Source organism: Dermacentor albipictus, unplaced genomic scaffold (assembly GCF_038994185.2).
Source record: "Dermacentor albipictus isolate Rhodes 1998 colony unplaced genomic scaffold, USDA_Dalb.pri_finalv2 scaffold_26, whole genome shotgun sequence".
In the NCBI taxonomy this organism is placed as follows: Eukaryota; Metazoa; Arthropoda; class Arachnida; order Ixodida; family Ixodidae; genus Dermacentor; species Dermacentor albipictus.
Window position 1 is genome coordinate 747,106 of NW_027225580.1, and position 18,588 is coordinate 765,693.

General features: G+C 46.5%; 1 long non-coding RNA gene across 1 annotated transcript; it reads right to left on the reverse strand.

Annotated features, from left to right (window-relative positions):
• Positions 1-584: 584 nt before the first annotated feature.
• On the reverse strand, positions 585-7,409 carry LOC139052533 (uncharacterized). The gene is made up of 3 exons (XR_011509953.1): positions 6,972-7,409; positions 5,744-5,856; positions 585-1,263 (listed from the first exon to the last, which is right to left on the reverse strand). It is a non-coding gene; the product is annotated as an uncharacterized lncRNA (long non-coding RNA).
• Between the last annotated feature and the right edge of the window lie 11,179 nt (positions 7,410-18,588).

Below are 18,588 nucleotides of genomic sequence, written 5' to 3' on the forward strand. Positions count from 1 at the left end.
TACCTTTCTAATTATGCACTGCTCAGTAGCGGGCGATTTTGATAATGGAAGTAGGTGGAGCGTCATTCAACGCCGACACGAAGCCCAGAGTAAATGAAATACCGGAATCGCTAGATTATGCCAGACCATGCAGTAATAAAAAATAAGCGTTCTTATGCTGAAACTGTTCGTAAGGGAAGAAAGTTCCAGGCACTTGTGAGCCCGGACGCGTTTTTAGCGAAGGCGGCTGGCCCATGGCAAACAGAACTCGCCCCCCCCCACCCCCTAGTATGCCGATGGCTTAGGTGTGACTGGCGCAAGAAATGAAGAATTAATTTTCAAGATAGGCTGGTTTTAGGTGGTCGCTCGGCACTGGCTCTTTTTTGCCAATAACGCCAATCTTCAAGGTTTTCTCCAACTGCGCAACCACACGAAAGAGGCCTTCATAGGAAGGAGTCAATGGTGGCTTGATAGAGTCGCGCCGCAGAAAGACCTGCCTGGTTGTGTCCAATGTCGGGAAAGTAAACACAGGCCGCCCGCGGGCGATACGTGGGGGCACAGGCGTCGACTACGGGGAAGTTCTGCACTGTAAAATAATTTACACCCCTAAGGGTTTTTTTCGGTGTCTATAACTAACCCCCTAGCACCCTTGAAAAAGCTGGGTTTTATAGGGAATTACACCCTTATGATGGTTATTCTATATTCCAATAACACCCTATCCCTTGAGGGTGTTTTGAACAACATATTACCCTTCGACCCATGGGGTGTAAGGGTGTGATCAGGAATATATTACCCCTTCACCTATCGGGTGTAATGAGCAATATAATAGCCCTTGAAGTACGGCATGTGGAAGCGGGTACATATGCACTTCATTGTTTGTTTCTAAGTCTACAGTTAGGCTAGCACACAGAAATGTTATGTATGGTGTGCATACAATAGGTAATGTGTTTACAAACGCACTGCATAGCAACTTTGAGAGAAAACACATTATCACTTGTGAGTGTTCTGCGTGAAATGGTCCCATTTATCACAGATACAGAGTGACTGCATGGAGGGTCATTTATTCTAGCCTCCTGTACAATATTTTGAACTTGCACTATGCCTTGTGGTGACAAGTCTTGCGGCCATTCTACATTGAAGAACAGTCTCATTCAAACCAAAGTTCCAGGGCACAGGCGAGGATGATGATGCCTTTTTGTAGCTCCATTCCAATGTCCTAAGGCGAGCCATCATAGATGAAGCCATTTCTTCATTGATCACTGTAGCCATCTGCTTCTTTTCTACCTGCAAAATGATTTGTTGCAATTTAATGTCAGGAAAAGTACACAAAACATGACTAGCAGCGCTTCCCTGCATCATTCACTTTAATATTTCAAGATCACATGAAGAGCAGGTTAAAGAAAACAAGCACAGATAGTGCTTACTTCCAGGAAATCGTTATTTCGAAAGAATAAGGCATTTAATCTGCCACATCATGAATGTAGGAGACACAGGCTACACAACTATATGAGGGCAATTCAGAAATAATTGCCTCCAAGCCCACTACTTTGCCAATATTACAGCAAACATTTTGAACTCTTTATCATTGATGCACTTATGCTTAAGCTATCGAATGTCACTTGCCTCGCCTTCCTATCTCTTCTCGTTCCAGAGTAATCGAGCAATTCATGGCATCCAGTGGTGACGTCCAGTTGAAACAACAGGCTGTAATTGAATTTCTGACTGGGGAAGGTTGTGCGCATATCAACATTCATGGCCATTTGACTGCAGTTTACAGGAATGCCTGTGTTGACGTCAGCACTGTGCAGAGGTGGGCGAGGACTGTGAAAGACCAAAATCCTACCACATCAAATCTCCCGGATCAGCACCGAAATGGATGGCCCACAATGGCTTCTGATGAGAGTCATGAACATCAGCAGATGAGTTGACTCGGTGCAATCGCAGAATCAAGCAACACCAGATTGCAACACTCGCCATTTCCATTGCCTCAGTGAACCACATCATTAAAGACCTGCGTTACAAGAAGACTTGCGCTTGTAGGGTGTCACGGTAACTGACGACTGACATGAGAAAGTCGAAGCATAGCCAACAAGTTCAATTCTTGTAACCCAGGAGGTTTTTAATTATGTGGTTCACTGCACCAATGGAAATAGCGAGTGTTGCTGCAATCTGGTGTTGCTTGATCCTACGATTGACCCGATTCAACTCGTCTGCCTGATGTTGATGATCCTCATAAGAAGCCATTGTGGGCTGTCCAGTTCGGTGCTGATCCTGGACATTTGATGCAGCTGGATTTTGATGTTTCTCAGTACTTGCCCACCTACGCACAGTGCTGATTTCAACACAGGCATCCCCGTAAACTGCTTTCAGATGGCAATGAATGTTGAAGGGCGCAGAACCACCCGCAGTGAGAAATTCAATTACAGCCCACTGTTTCAACCGGACATCACCACTGGATGCCATGCATTGCTCGATTACTTTGGAACGTGAAGAGATAGGAAGATGGGGCAAGTGACATTCTATAGCTTAAACATCAGTGCATTAATGATAAAGAGCCAAAATGTTTTCAGTACTACTGGTAAAGTAGTGGGTTGTGCATCAGTGCACAACCCACTTTTGTGCCTCAGTGCATAAAAGTACATTTTGTTAAAAAAGTAAGTGGAACAACAGTGCATTTTTTCGGCAAGTTTGATGGTGCATATCTCCGAACTGACGCCATTCTGGAAATCAATTCCAAGTAGATACACCTTGTAATCTCACTGGCTATGATTCGTAAATTACAATATGTGCCCCAGATATGTGGTGGCACTGGCAAACACTCCCAGCGTTCTACTAGGAAGCATAAATACCCAAGAAAGTGATGGGGAAACGGCGCCCGCAGTAGCTGAATTGGTAAAGCATCTAACGCGTAATGCAAAGACGTGGGTTCGTTCCCCACCTGCAGCAAGCTGTTTTTTCATCCACTTTCATTTCCATTAATTTATCATTTCTTTATTTCATTTGTTAATCACAAGTAATTTACCCTAACTTGTCCTTGGTGTCAGTGTTTGCTGGCTTCTTAGGATATCATTAATAAACATCGGGTTTCTTGGTTAAGCCCATTTCTTTTCGGTTATATTAGCTATAATGTAATTCATTCGAAAGATAATAATTTTTTTATTAGTTTAATATGTTTCGATTTCTTGTGCTAGATATATCTGCGTGTTTGAATATTCCTGCTCAAGGACTAGAATTATGCTATATGCAACAGGACTATATTTAAAAATTCCACAAGACTGAAAATCATCACCCTGCATAAAAAGTGTGAATTTAAAAACAAGCTTCAGTGAACCTTATTGAATCAGCAAATGGCCAGTGTAACTAGTCTGATCATCCTGGAAATCTTTTGTAGCTTATAAGCATAGTGAATTTCAATTCCACATTTAGGAGTGCAAATTTTTCTAGAAGTCAGCTTTTTCTTTTTAACAGCTAGCATCCCTGCCAGTTTGCTTAAACATAATGTTGCATGACTTCAACAGTACTGCACAATCACTTTTTTCTGCTCACAGTGTCTAGTGATGTGTCTTTAGCAGCTGAGATAATTAATGTTCATGCAGATAAACATCAGAAAACATTGCAATAACTGCCAAGAAAATGCAATCATGCGTTTTGTTTACAAAAGAGCATGTGCTCTACCTTCTGCCAGGTTTGTTTTCCGTGTCAGGCTAGAACGGAACTTGCACAAGAGGCACCTTTTGCATCCATGAAGATATTTTATGAGGTTATGGTGGTGTCGAAACATGACATTAACCATAACACTTTAAACTATTTTATGAAACAGGTATTTGTACAAAGATAGAAAAGGCACCAATTTTGAATTTATCACATTTGGTTTAGAGTACCATAGTATAAATGGCTCAACTAGTACAGGTACGCAAACGGGCTAGTTGGTATTGGTCGATGACGTTAGACAATGTGAACTCGACAAAGGATGGAGAAAGAGGCGATAGCATTTGTTCCATTTCTCGCCACTTTTGACGTCCCTTGTACAAGTCTGCGCTGTCTGTCGAACATCATGGATCAACTAGTACAGCCTGAAAAAAATATGTCATGAAAGAAAACTTGACTTTCAACCTCGACAATTCTGCCTGTTTGGTATTATGGTTTCTTTAGAACTTATTTCTTTATACAAAGTCAGACCCATCAAGTAAAGCTTACTGAGAAAGAAATGAAGAACAACGTCAACACCTCTCAAGGCACATGCATCAAAGGAGTCAGAGCATCATACACATTACCTTTAGGTGCAAGAGTATTCTCTTTCTTAGGCAAACTGCATTTCTAGTTTCTTAAAGCCTATATATTTATTTGCCACAGCTATGGGAAAATCACAAGGTGGAAAAGATGTGTTGGTGCAATTTCAACTATTATGTACAACAGCAAAAGGTAAAGCACAGGAAGTCTCACTGCTCCTCTGTCTAAATGACATTCAGTTTCATTTGTCATGTCCACTCCTATCCTGATGGCAGCAGAAACAGGAAGACAGCAGCGTGGTTCAGAAAGTAGATGAAGGAGCTGATGATATCCTAGCTGACATAAAGAGTAAAAAAAGGGAGCTGGTCAGGCCATGTAGTGCAGACGTGAGACATCATTAACTAGCGCGAAAAAGACAACGGACGACAGCTAGAAGCACACAGGACAGAACTCTAGGCTTCAACTGAAATTTTGGCCACACAGAAACATAGGATTCAGGGGATGCGACCTCACCGCATGGAAGCAACATTTATCTTTCCTTTTCCCTGCCTGACACAGGAGGTATTGGAGCCAATCGATGGGCAGGTTCATTTCGAGATACGAACACTCTTTTTTGGCGAGAGCAAGGGAAGGGGTGCTTACACACTTATCACCTGCTTTTCGATGCAAAGTGCTTCGAATATTTTCATGTCGACCTGCCTCTAGAGCCGCGTGGGCAGATGAGTGCTTTGAAACTGCTCAGCAATGACTTACACTGCACTGCACAGCACTGCACTTACAGCAATGATTGGCCAGATGGCCACCAGCCATGACAGCTGCCCTATCTTTGTTCCCCCAAGCGGTCGTTTAAACACCGACCTGTTTCACTTGAGGACACATAGGGCAGCTTTGAGTGCATTGGTGGCTGGTGGCCACATGGCCAATCATCGCCATACGTGCTCATGCACCGAGCAGTTTCAAAGCAATCGTGTGCTCAGGCAGCTCCAGAAGCAGGTACATAGGGAAATATACGAACCACTTTGCATCAAAAAAGTGGGAAATAGGTGCGTAAGCACCCGTCTCTGGCTCTTACCAAGAATGTTCGTAAGTGAAATTAACCTGTTCATAAATTTGTTCCGATAGCTCCTGTGTTGTTTCTGTCCGTCGACATTCTGTGCATTCCATGTTTCTGTGTAGCAAAAATTTCAGTTGAAGTCTAGACTTCTTTCTTATGTGCTTCTTGATGTTGTCTTTTTCACGCTAGTTATTGATGTCTCAAGTCTGCAATGAGCACCAACTAGCCCAAGTGCCTTCTTCAACCATGTAATGCATAGGGCAGATAACCAGTGGCACATTCGAGTTACAGAATGGATGCCAAGAGAAGAGAAGGGTAGTCAAGGACGGTAGAGAAGTAGACTGCGATGAAGTCAAAAAATTTTGCAGGCTTCACTTCGAATCAGCTAGCGCAAGACAGGGGTAATTGGAGCTCACTGGGGGAGGTCTTCATCCTCCGGTGAAAAAAATATGTAGGCCAATTGTGATGAAAAAAGTATACCTGTCGGGTCAGACGTCTTCACTGTCTTTTCAGCAACGTGTAGGCCCAAGACAGCCAGTCGGTTCCCATGCAATTGCTTCATGCTGACTGCAATTGCTTCATGCTGACTGCAACTGCATGGGCACAAGAAAACAACCCACCATTAATACCATTCGAGATTGACGACTCAATAAAAGAACCTCTCAAAACTGCAAATACAATTAAGCATTTACCAGCTTAATAAATACATATATAAAGGCCAAGAATAGTTACAATAACCATACACTTTATAACTAGACATTAAAATAAGGTAGTGAAGCGTACAATAACCGTAGGACGCTAAGTGCAATTCATTTCAGAAATACTGTTGACAACTGACAGGACGCCTTAGGCAGGGTTCAGTCACACAACAAGAAAACAAATAGTAGTAATAATAAGCACGCCTGCGTGAAACCAAGAAACGAGTACAAGGACGAGAAAAAAAATTGATTAGGCTCGGTGTGCTTATTTATACAAAAAGATAAATTTATAAACAAATAGCGCAACCACGCATTCATCCGCAACAGCACGACAGCTTCTATAACAAACGAGCACAACTTAAAGCGATTGATAAGTACATAGCCGGGATGGTCGTGGTTCTTTTGTTTTGCATTAGTTGTAGTCATGAAACCACAAGCATTGCAAGCTGCCTGCGCCATTACCTACCACGGGAGCTCCGACAAAAAAAAATAATGATAACAATTGAGTGAAAGTACACAAGCGACATTTAATACGGTTGTCACACTGCACACTTTTGGCCGCGATCGATCCTGACTGAAATCGAATTTCTGGACGCGTTTGGCCTCGTTGCACAATCGGTGGACGGGAGCCAATCGCGGTCGAAAATTTCGATCCAGAACGCGCTCAATCGTGCTCGAAAGTGGCCGTGTGACACCGGTATAAGTCTGCGCCCATCTTTGGTAACAGAAAGAACCAATTAGTCAAACCAAAGTATTATTTCCCTGCCTGCACGAATACTGACGCGTAGCAGTACTTAATTCTCTACAACTCTAGTTGAGGACACGTGAACAATGAAACATTCATTTTTTTTTTCTTTTTCACATTCGGTGCCCATAGGCTACGCCTGGAATTCATATACTACACTCGCATCCAACACACCTTGCGCTGTCCTTTAAATAAATTACGCGAAAATTACTACCACAATGACGCACCATAAAAAACGCGACGCTGAACGTGGCTACGTACGTACCTTTTATATGAGCAGTTCATGCGCCTTGCAAAAGGCCCTCGGTTTGAAGGCGGAGCGCTGTCACGATCTGTACTCTGGGCACGCCGTTTCGTTTACGTAGTGGATGGACCATGTTGACGATGCATTCCGCCGAAAAACAAAACGTCCACTTCATCACTGTTCAGGCCGAATGGAAGATGTTTTCTCCTTCGCCACGAATGACGGCCGTCGTAGGCGTAGTAAACACACTGTCACAAAGAAACACCGATGTCGTAGGCCGCTGGTGCCCTTCTTTCTCATGCATAATCGCGTCGCCCTCACTCCGGACGCTCACTTCGCGTCGATGAGCACAAAAGTACACGAAAACAACGAGGTGGTACAACCTAAACGCAGCAAAAAACAATCTAATTACTCACAACTTCAAGAATGTCACGGAGAACACACACATGTGCTCCCGGCGGCCCGCCGCGAGACGCAGGAAATGACGTAGCGGCGATAGCGGCGACACCCGTCGGGGGAAGTTATTTCGATTTCGGTTTCGTTTTCAAGGCATAAAAACAAATATTCTTTTAAACTATGTGTGTGTATTACTTTCAAAGCTATTTATTTTACGCTACCTCTAAGCCATTTTCTGTGTTTACGGGTAGTTTCACTGGAAATTTATTTCCAGAAACATGGGCTGATATCAAATCAAATGGGGCAAAGGTGGGCTGGTAACTGCGTGTAAGTGAATTTATTTGTCGATGCTTTGTTTTTTGTTTGTTTGCTTGGACGTTCATTTGTAAAGAGACGTGGCCCTTCCTGATTGTATAAGATACAGAGGTACTTGCGAGTCTGTCTTTTCTTTTATACACAGAGAAACAGAGAGAGAAAAAAAGCTTTAATTGGCATTTTCAAGAAGTTCACAATGCTCATATTTCTGAACTGGAGTGCTCACTCAAATTTTAAATAGCTTGGATTAACGGCAGATATAAAAGTACTTGCATAATAGCTTTCTAAACGTATAGGCGACACCACGAAATTTCACATGTGCAGAATTACACGAAAACCTTAAGTTTCCAAGTACGAAAAGTCAGTTCTTTGCCTGCTGTCGTGAAAGTGCAACCGAAGCGAATCCATATCTCGGGGTTTTTTTTTTCTTTGTTTTTATGAGCGGGTGAGCGAGTGGGGCCTATGACCGCTCAAAAGAAAGAACAAATATAACAACGATTCCCCTCTGGTGGACAGCACCAGGAGTTGTCGTTGTCATAATCTGATGTCGGTCTTTGTCTTACTGCAGTTGCTTATAATAGCAGTTTGACGGTTAATGAGGAAGATATATTCAAAATCGAGGTATTTTGTGCATGCGGTAGACAAGTCATTTTCGACCCAACTACGCTCGCCCTCAAAGTACCACGAGCAGAGCAATTTAGTATTGTTCCCATTCAATAGCTGTGCCTATACCATCGCCGAACCCCTTTGCTCGGCGAGAGTGCAGTTGTGGTAAAGGCTATTGAATGACAAGAACAATTTCCTGGCAAAGTGTGGGAACTGTGATGACATTTCGTCTGGGTGTTGGCTTTAAGCATTCTCTTGTCTCCCCTTAGTACCATACTGTCTCTCCTCTGCGCTGTTGCATGTGAGTACAAAAAAGTAAGTGCTGCACCTTCTGCACTACTTTAACGGTGGGTGGGGGTGGGCAGAAGGGGGCTAACGCGTAATTAGTCTTCCAGAGGGCATTGCGTCGATAGCCAGGGTGTTTCAGTGGGCATTGTGATGGCCAAAGAGGTCCAAAGAGTATTGTAGCGATGCCCACGAAGTTCTCGCTAAAAGGACTCGCACACGCCTTCCCCGCGTCCCTCTCATGTTCATTATGCACGCTCTCAAACCACCCACCGACGCGGCTGGCAAGCCAGTGACAGCAGCAGCAGCAGAATTGGAAAAAGTGAGGGAGGAGGCACAGAAAGCTTCGCTTTAAAATCTGGCAGAGCGCCCCTGTGCACGCTGTAACCTGCAATCCAGAGCTCTGGTGTTTTGACAAAATTCAATTTCAATCTGCAAAGTATTTCTTTCCCGTATTCAGCATGTGCACCTGTCCTACCCGTCTCGCGAGGGGAGACGGGCGAGTCTCGCGCAGGTCTACATATGCCAAGACATCGCGAACGTACTTGGCAGGTGGGCAGTAGCGCGCACACTTGAAAAATGCCTCACCACTGTTCCGTGAACAAAGATGGGTCTGCAAATGCCCCGCCAATTTCTGGAATCTCGTTATATCTACAATGATTGGCTTGTTATCCTATTCATGCATGCAATAATACTGTCTCCAATTTGGGAGGGGAAATATTTCAGTAAATACCGTTGTTAGTCGGTGTTGTAAATACTTTATGCATCGCAAGTTGTACGTTGGTTCTCTATACTTTCTTAGATTATTCTCCCTTTCTTTTTGAGCACTCCGTTCAGGCAGCTGTTTGTAAGCCAGTAGAACGTTCCTTTACTATACAACTACAAACTTAATAGTTTCTTTTTGTACAGCCAGCTTCGTAAATTGACGCAGACGCGAAGCCATGAGCGTTTTGCGCGGCTCTTTCTGCAGATGCTGCTTGAGCAAAGCATTGTGGTGGGTGAGAAGGCTCAAGTTTGCCAACGAACCTACCTTGTTTATAAACTTGAGAGAAGCAGAACGAATTGGGGTTATTGATTCGGCGAAAGAAGGTCAGGTGGGGTCAAAGCTTCTCGAATCGGCGTATTGTCCGCGTATGGTTCATCGCACCCTTTTCTGCCTGTTTTGTCATGCTTGAAAGAAACCTAGACGACCGCACTGCTTTAGAGCAATTGTGGCGCGTCCAGCTGCATGCTGTCACGTGGCCTATTCATTTTGCTAGATTCCTGGCGTCCCAAAAGCAAGAGCTGCACTAGTTCTGCCTTGCTGAAAACATTTTGAATATTTTTCTTTTAGTTAAGTATTCAATACTAGAAAAAGTAGGTGCGCGCTTTTGGATTCCGCGGAATTTGTGCGTGACGACATTAAGGAACTGTGTGCCACCTAGAACACTGTGACATAATAGATAGTAGTGCTTCAGCAACAGGTTTTTCCCAGGACATATTTAAAATGGCTTATCAAAACAGACAGTGAAACGGAGGGGGACTCTCTTCAGGAGTTTTGTCGGCTTTGAAAGCCCGACATGTCTCGGGGGGGAAGGGCTTGGGGTAAGGCAGGGCCCATTTCTGGATCCGCCACTGGTTTTTAGTGCCGTGGGACACGCCGTCTCTTCGTGCAATTGTATGTTTGTGAATGTGATAAAAACAAACAAAAACACCCTTGCACCCACCCCCAATATTCTTAGTCAGTGCACCCTATCGGTGGGTAAAAGGGTGTTATGGCATCTAGAACTGCCCTATGCTTCGCAAAAAGTCATGATGATGGGATGTTTCTTGAGTGAAAACACCCTTCAAGGGTGTTATGATTCGCAATTCTCACCATCAAGGGTGTAAATTATTTTACTGTGTGTGGCCCGAGCCCCCTCCGCAGTTACCCGGGGGCCGGGGGGGGAGGGCTTAGCCCCTCTCCCCGTGCAATGCCGAATTCCCCTCTCCCAACCCTTACACACACCTAAAATGCCATTACAAGAGCCGTGTCCCTCCCATTATTTGAGGTTTCTTTGACAAGTCTCGACCTTTTCTTCTAAAATTTTATTTTGGCTAATAGCTTATGGCATTATTGTTTGCGCGGACGTGCACGGCTTCATACTTTCGCTTTATTTCTGCAAATCCTGACAGTAGCACGACGCGTGCATTAGAAGTACTAGCATTGGCTGCCTCATCCGTATCTTCTCACTTCAGCATCGTTTTAAAGTTCCGCTGTAAACACCATGCACATATACAATATATTTAAATATACACACAGAAGAAAGGTAATTATATTTTTGAAAGTGATGGAGATAGTCAATTAAAATTTATTTCTCAAGGTATCGAGGTGTAAGGAAGAAGAAGTGCAGCGCCCATAGCTTGTGTTTTCATCGGCTCCGTCTTCTCGAAATGTTTTCGCCGCGATTTTCTGTGCACACCAGCCCTAATTTTGTACCATTCGAACTGTGAGACCACCAGGACTCTGTAGATACCAAGTTATCAGGTGGGACATTTATTTTTCCGGGACCGCGACCACTTTTGTGTTACGATCACGCCGTCGCCGCGCTAAGGCTAAGCGCGTGCGCCAGGTGCTCGGCCTACATAGGCTACCTGGCACGTTCGCGCGTGTGTCCGTGCGAGCTCTGCTACGACGCACAAGCCCCTGGCCAAATCTGCGAAGCATGGAAGTCCAAGTATGTGGCAAAGATATTTCCCCAGAAGAGTTAACCACCGAGATGGGCTGGTGTACCGCCCGTTCCCGTCGGTGTACCGCCCGTCGCCCAGACGAGCAGCGGGGCCGAAAACTATCCCAAGAACAACAACCTAGGACGCAAGACTCTCGCTCTCGCTATAGACCCAGTCAGCAAGTTAGAACACAGGTTCTCAAGGCCGGACGCATGCTCCCACTACCAGCAAATGAGATCAAGATCATCGTCAGACCCAAAGGAGCACTCAATATTTCCAAGGTCGGCAGCCCTACAGTGACTGCAGCTATTCTTTAAGCAGCGCAGCTTAGCTCAGAAGACAGTCAACACGACACAATATGCTCGAACAACCAGCAAAACATCATGGTGATCAGCACGCCCAGCCCGCAAAATGCGGACCGGTACGCAAGAATCAAGTCCATCCAAGTCAACGGGGTAACCCACGAGGTCAGCGCGTACGAAGCCGCCCCAGATAATACCACCAAAGGGGTCATCAGAGGCATCCCTCTCACCGATGACGCCAGACAAGTCGATGCTAACATCATAAACGATCGCAATCCTCTAGCCCTGGCCGCAAAGCGAATCGGTTCCACCACGACCATCGTCATTGCCTTCGACGGACCTGACGTACCATACATGGTTCGGTATGGCGCAACACTAATCCCCTGCTCCCTGTACCGCAAGCAGATCGATATCTGTTACCACTGCGGCCGTCTCGGGCACAGCATGGACGTTTGCCCGTTCCCTAATAACAAGATCTGCCGGGGCTGCGGAGCTCGCAACCCAGATCAAGATCATCAGTGTACACCCAAGTGCATGTTGTGTGGTGGACCCCACCCCACAGCGGACAAATCTTGTACTGCCAGATACAAAACGCCGTATGTTATACGAAGACGCCTCGGAGAACGCCGAGTAGCACAGCATTCAGCCCTTCAATCAGAAGATTTCCCGTCCATGGAGACCAAGCACCGGTCCCGGTCCCGCTCCCTCTCCAGACCGAGGTCGGATCGAGGTCGGTCCAGATCAAGATCCACGTCGACTCCAGGAGCCAGACATACCTCAGAAAAGGTGAGCTTCGCAGAGGCCCTGACGGGCGTCTCGCGAGAGGGTCACGTAAAATCCCCCCCACTGCCTAAACCCAACACAGACAACACCGACATCGAACACCTTAAGAAAGAAAACGCAGTTATGCGTGATTTAATCCAAAAGCTTACCCAGGAGGTTCACAGCCTCAAACAACCCAAAACCCAACCTACACCTAACACCCCAGAACCCGCTAACAACAGCCAAACTGAAGAACTCTCAAGACCAGCCCCCAAAAAGCGTGCCCTCCAAGAAGGAGCTCAGGGCCAAGTACGCTCCGAGGTTAAGGATATGCTCGTAACACTCCAAAGCACGGTGGAAGCTTTACAGAATTCTCTAATCGCCCTTATGCACAGAGTCACCGCCATGGAAGCTAATATTCAAACCCTTTTCACACAAACCGCTTCCACCGCTCAAACCGTAGCCATGGACACCACAGGAGCCGTCGCCGCCACCCTGCCACCTGTGGCATCCCCTATCCTTCATCATGGCCCACACTAAAACTGACACAACATTGTGGCAGTGGAACTGCCGAGGCTACCTCCATAAACAGCCCGTACTCCGTCAACACCTCCGTACTACTTCATGTCAACCCGACGTAATCTTGCTCCAGGAAACGCACAATACTCCGGTCAGCCTTCCAGGATATCACTCTTTCACTGCGAACAACGCTCCACACGGAGTCTCCACACTCGTTCGAAAAAGAATTACGGCAATCGAACACAATCTCAACGATCGGCGCACCGAACACCTCTTCATTGAGCTCATCCCGCACAGAAAACGAAAGGAAGGAATATTTATCCTCAACATCTACAATACTCCATCTCAACGCCATAGCCGATTTCTAACCCTCTTCAAAAAGGCCCTTAATATCGCAGGCAGCAGCCCCCTTATCATCGGAGGTGACTTCAATCTCCCGCACACAGGATGGGGTTACAGACACAGCTCTGCTGCAGGTCGTAACTTATGGCAAGACTCCCATGATCTCGGGCTTACACTCATTACTGACCCAGCCTTCCCCACTCGCCTCGGCACTTCTACTGAACGAGACACGACGCCAGACCTCACGTTCACCAACAACGCAGACAACGCCCATTGGCGCAACACCCAACACGACTTCGGGAGTGATCACTGCATCATCGAAATTACTCTCCCACACCTAACAGCCGTTATGGGAAGAACGAGGGACTTTACTTGGACGGACTGGGATGCGTTCCGTAAACGCCGTGTAACAGCAACGACGGACACTCCCATTACCGACATAGAATCATGGTCATGCGATCTACTGTCTGATACTAAATCGGCCACCCGCATTATCACAACAGACGCCCCGACTGAGCGCATGGACAGTAGACTCGCCCACCTTATCGAGGCCAAATCATCCATCCTCTCTAGATGGAAGGGACAACGGCTCAATAGAAGACTCAGACGGAAGGTCGCACTTCTCAACAAGGAAATTGAAGCACACTGCCGAGTTCTAAGTCGACAGCAATGGACAGAGCTATGTCACGCTCTAGACGGGCAACTCCACCAACCCCGCTCGTGGAAAATCCTCAGACATTTGATTGATAGCACCACCACCCGCTCATATCAACAAGATCGCCTCGCCAAGCTTTTATTCACAGAGAGCAAGACGCATGGCCAGGACCACGTTAAGAATAGCTTATGTCAAAAGTACATCCCATCTGGGCCCACTCAACCTCACGGCCCATACACAGGGACCTCCAACCCTGCCCTTGATGAAGATTTCAGCTTGGCAGAGATTCATGCTGCCCTACATAAGCTGAACAGCCGTTCGGCGCCAGGCCCAGATGGTGTTACGAATAAAACACTAAGAAATCTAGATGACCCCTCGGTGCAACAACTCACCGAATACATCAACACCTGCTGGCGCCAGGGATCCATTCCCCCGACATGGAAAACAGCCAAAGTAATTCTCATCCCCAAACCCGGTAAGCCATCTAGCCTCGCCAATCTCCGGCCCATATCACTAACTTCATGTGTAGGCAAGGTCATGGAGCACGCACTCCTAACCCGTGTAAACACTCACCTCGAAGACACATGTGCTTATCCCCACTCGATAATTGGCTTTCGACAGCATCTTTCCACCCAAGACGCTATGCTCCAACTTCAGCATCAGATCCTAGATGGCAAATCCCGTCACACGAAGGCGATCTTGGGCCTCGACCTCGAGCGCGCCTTCGATAATATAAGGCACTCCACCATCCTTCAGCGCATCTCCTTGCTCAACCTTGGAGAACGCACTTACAACTACGTAAGTGACTTTCTATCCAATCGGAAGGCCTTCCTGTCGGTCGGAGACATTCGATCGGAGGAACTCTCCCTCGGCAGCACGGGCACACCACAAGGCTCTGTCATTTCCCCAATACTGTTTAATCTGGTTATGATTGGATTAGCCCAAGAACTACAAAAACTCGACGGCATTGAACACACCATATATGCCGATGACATTACAATATGGGCTGCAAAGGGCAGTGACGGCCAAATCGAAACTGCCCTACAAGACGCCATTGACGTCGTAGAAAATTATCTTGAAGGCACGGGACTCCGCTGTTCCCCTGAAAAGTCGGAGCTTCTCCTATACCGCCCCACACTCCGTGGACGCCCCCCGCGGGGCTCCACAACTAAACGCCAATACGAGGAAATAGAGCTCAACCTGAGCGATGGCAGACCTATACCCGTGGTCCCTTGCATCCGCGTTCTTGGTATGACCATAGAAGCCAACGGAGCTAACTCTACGGCTATCTCAAAGATCCTTCGACAGACCGCCAATACAACCAGACTGCTGAAACGAGTGACCAACCGGCGAGGGGGTATGAAGGAAGACAGCCTCATCCGCCTTGTCCAATCTTTTATCGTCTGTCAGATTACTTATGTTGCGCCCTTTCTCAACCGGTACAAAGCTGAGAAGTCTAAACTGGACATCATCATTAGAGGAGCCTATAAGCAGGCCTTAGGACTACCCAACCACACCAGCACGGAACTTCTACTACAATTAGGTATCCACAACACGCTAGACGAGTTAATCGAGGCCCAACGTCGATCTCAACTAGAGAGGCTTACTCTCACGGAAACGGGCCGCAGCATTCTAAACAAGCTTAATATAACCTACCACCGTCAACATGGAGATAAACACCCAATACCACGCGACATTCAGCAATGGATACACGCCGACCCTATTCCGAGAAACATGCACCCAGACTACAACAAAGAACGCAGGAAGGCACGAGCTACTTTCCTCATCAAAGCTTACGCCAACACCGCGGGCGTCTCCTTCGTCGACGCAGCTGAGTACCAAGATGGACGGCGCTTTGCGGCGGTTACCACAGCAGGCGGCTTGCTCCGACATGCTGCCAGCATCATTACCAAAAATGCCGAGACGGCCGAGGAAGTGGCCATCGCCCTGGCCACTCTTGACCCAGCCTGTCACACCATAGTGAGCGATTCTCGCGCAGCAGTCAACAACTACATCAAAGGTCGCATTTCTCATCATTCACTCCGCATCTTACGACAAGCCCCGCATTCGTCTGAAAATCAGATCACCCTCGTCTGGATCCCAGCACACGCCGGCGTTGTCCACCCGCACCTCACCAACCTCAACGAGGTTACACACTCCGTAGCACGAGGACTAGTCAACCGTGCCGGAGACGGTGCAGGTGCACCCGCAGGACGCGACCGCCTTACAAGATACAACGACTATGTAAAGTCATTTTACCTCGCAAGAAGAACCTTCCCCACCCCTCACTGCAAGTTAAACAGGGCACAGGCAACCACCCTTCGCCTGTTACAGACGAATACATACCCCTCCCTCACACGCTATCACACTATATACCCCGACATCCACCCGAGCCAGACGTGCAAGGTCTGTAAAACTGAATCGGCAACACTCCCCCACATGCTATGGGAGTGCAAACACCAATACCAAGACCTTAATCCCGTGACCCTCTCGTCGAGATGGCACGCCGCCCTGCGCAGCTCCCACCTCGACGACCAACTCTGGGCGACCCAGCAGGCCTACGAAGCGGCGAAGAGGCAAGACCTCGACGTCCCATCGTGGGAGGCCTAGGCCCAGCCGACAAAACTGCTGGTGCTTATTAAAGTTCACTCTCTCTCTCTCAAGGTATCGATAGCCAATGCCTACAGAACGAATATGTTGCCGTATGTTCACCACGATTCAAATGGCTTTGCGTGATTTCTTGACCCTGAAGAAAACCTATAGGTTTCAGTGACCCCTTCGGCAAAGTCGTTTATCAATGGCACGTGAAATGCACGTGAATGTAGTGGGGGACCGGTATTGCTGCTCTTTCCAGTAAGGAATGCTAGCGACTCATGAAGTAAAGAAGATTTCTGATAATATACCACATTTATTAGGGAGAGAAACATCGTCACTTGCATGCAGATGTCATAAATATAAACAGGGTTTCCCAACTAACTATCATGCCTCAGATGTAAAAAAAGAGCGAAGTGTTACTGCAAGAAAACCTAGTGCATATTGTTTACAGTACAGCGGAGTAGTTGCCAGTAATTTTTTCGTTACTGAAATTTAATTAGCAATTGTAATTATCTAACTCTAGACGTACTTTCCCAATTATCAAAGCGACAATGAGGCATTTGATGGCACAGAGAAAGGACATCTAACTTCGCCATTTTTCAGCGACGTACTAATTGCTTACTAATTTTTTTCCAACCGATAAATAAGCCCCCCGAAATATGGAAAATATCAAGTGGCTGCGCTCCTACCCGGATCATAAAGCAGCGCCCTCGAACAGGCTCACTCCGAGTAATACAGAATGAAATAAAGGAAAAAAAGAAAAACATCCTGATTGAGCTAGTGACTTACCTGCCACGTCCCGGCCGAAGTAACACGTCACATTTAGTGTTACTTGAAAACAAGCTGTGATATCTGTTGTCCTAGCGTAGATAAAGTGCACGGATGGTATCTTTCTTTCTTTTTGCCACAAAACCTATTACCATTAAAGCGAATTGACAACATCAGTGCAAATGTTTAAAGCTACGTTTTCTTTCGTCTCACTTCCCATGTCTTTCTCTATGAGTAGAAGGTAATCAAGATCCTTGCCTTGGGATCTGCAAATGGAAACAAGAAGAAAGCCGTATATATATATATATATATATATATATATATATATATATATATATCAGTCAAGGAAGTCTGGCGGTAGGCCCCATGCATCTACTATCATCAGGAATTATGAAAACCTGAGACAAACTGGCAGCTTCAAGAAACAGCGGCCGGAGGACTCTATCTTCGAGCCCTAGCCTACGCACGAATGTCCTAGCATTTATGGCCTTAAACCCTCATGCTAGCCTGCAGGATGTGGCCACCTAGGTACCAATTTCCAAGTCATCAGTTTGGAGGATTCTAAATGACGGCTTTTCAGGCGTACCACTTTAAGCAGCTTCAATGCTTGAAGATAGGGACCTGTAGAATCGTCTAGATTTCTCAAATTGGGTCCTCACATAGGCCGATGAGTCACCGGACTGTTTGAGCAACATCCTCTGCACAGATGAAGCGAATTTTCCAAGAAACGCCTAGGTAAATCTGCATAATGCACACTATAGGAGGGACTTCAATACACACTGGGTAAAGCGCAATCAACCCCAGTACCAGCGGTCGCTCAAAGTGTGGTTCAGAATTTATGCCGGTGCTACAATCGTTCTCATCTTCTTCGATGACACACTGACTGGACAGCGTTACATGGACGAAATCCTTGAAGGAGTAGTCGATGAGTTTCTCAGTGAAGTGCCGCCGCCACGTCTTCCGCTCCTGTGGTATCAGCACAATGGAGTCCCCGCTCACAGCAGCAGCCGAGCACAAAACTGGCTGCATGCGACTTTTCATGCGCAGTAGATTGAAAGGCACGGGCCTGTAGATTGGCCAACAACAAGGTCACCATACCTGTCTCCACTCAATTTGTTTCTTTGAGGTTCTGTGAAAGGTCGCGCTTGCATGATTGAGACGGACGTCTGATTAGATTAGTGATTAGGACGTCAGTCATCAAGAAAGCCACTGAAGATGAGATAAAATGGACGCAGTACTGATTCGCTGCAAAAAGGAGCCCTATTCGAGCACGTCCTCTAGGCAGCAGCTGGTGTTCAACGGACTTACGAATTCATAGATAATAAAGGCACACCGAAATCTGATGGTCTTTCTTTTTCGTGCAGACATCCTGATTGCCAATTTGGCTCATTTAGAAGTAGTATAT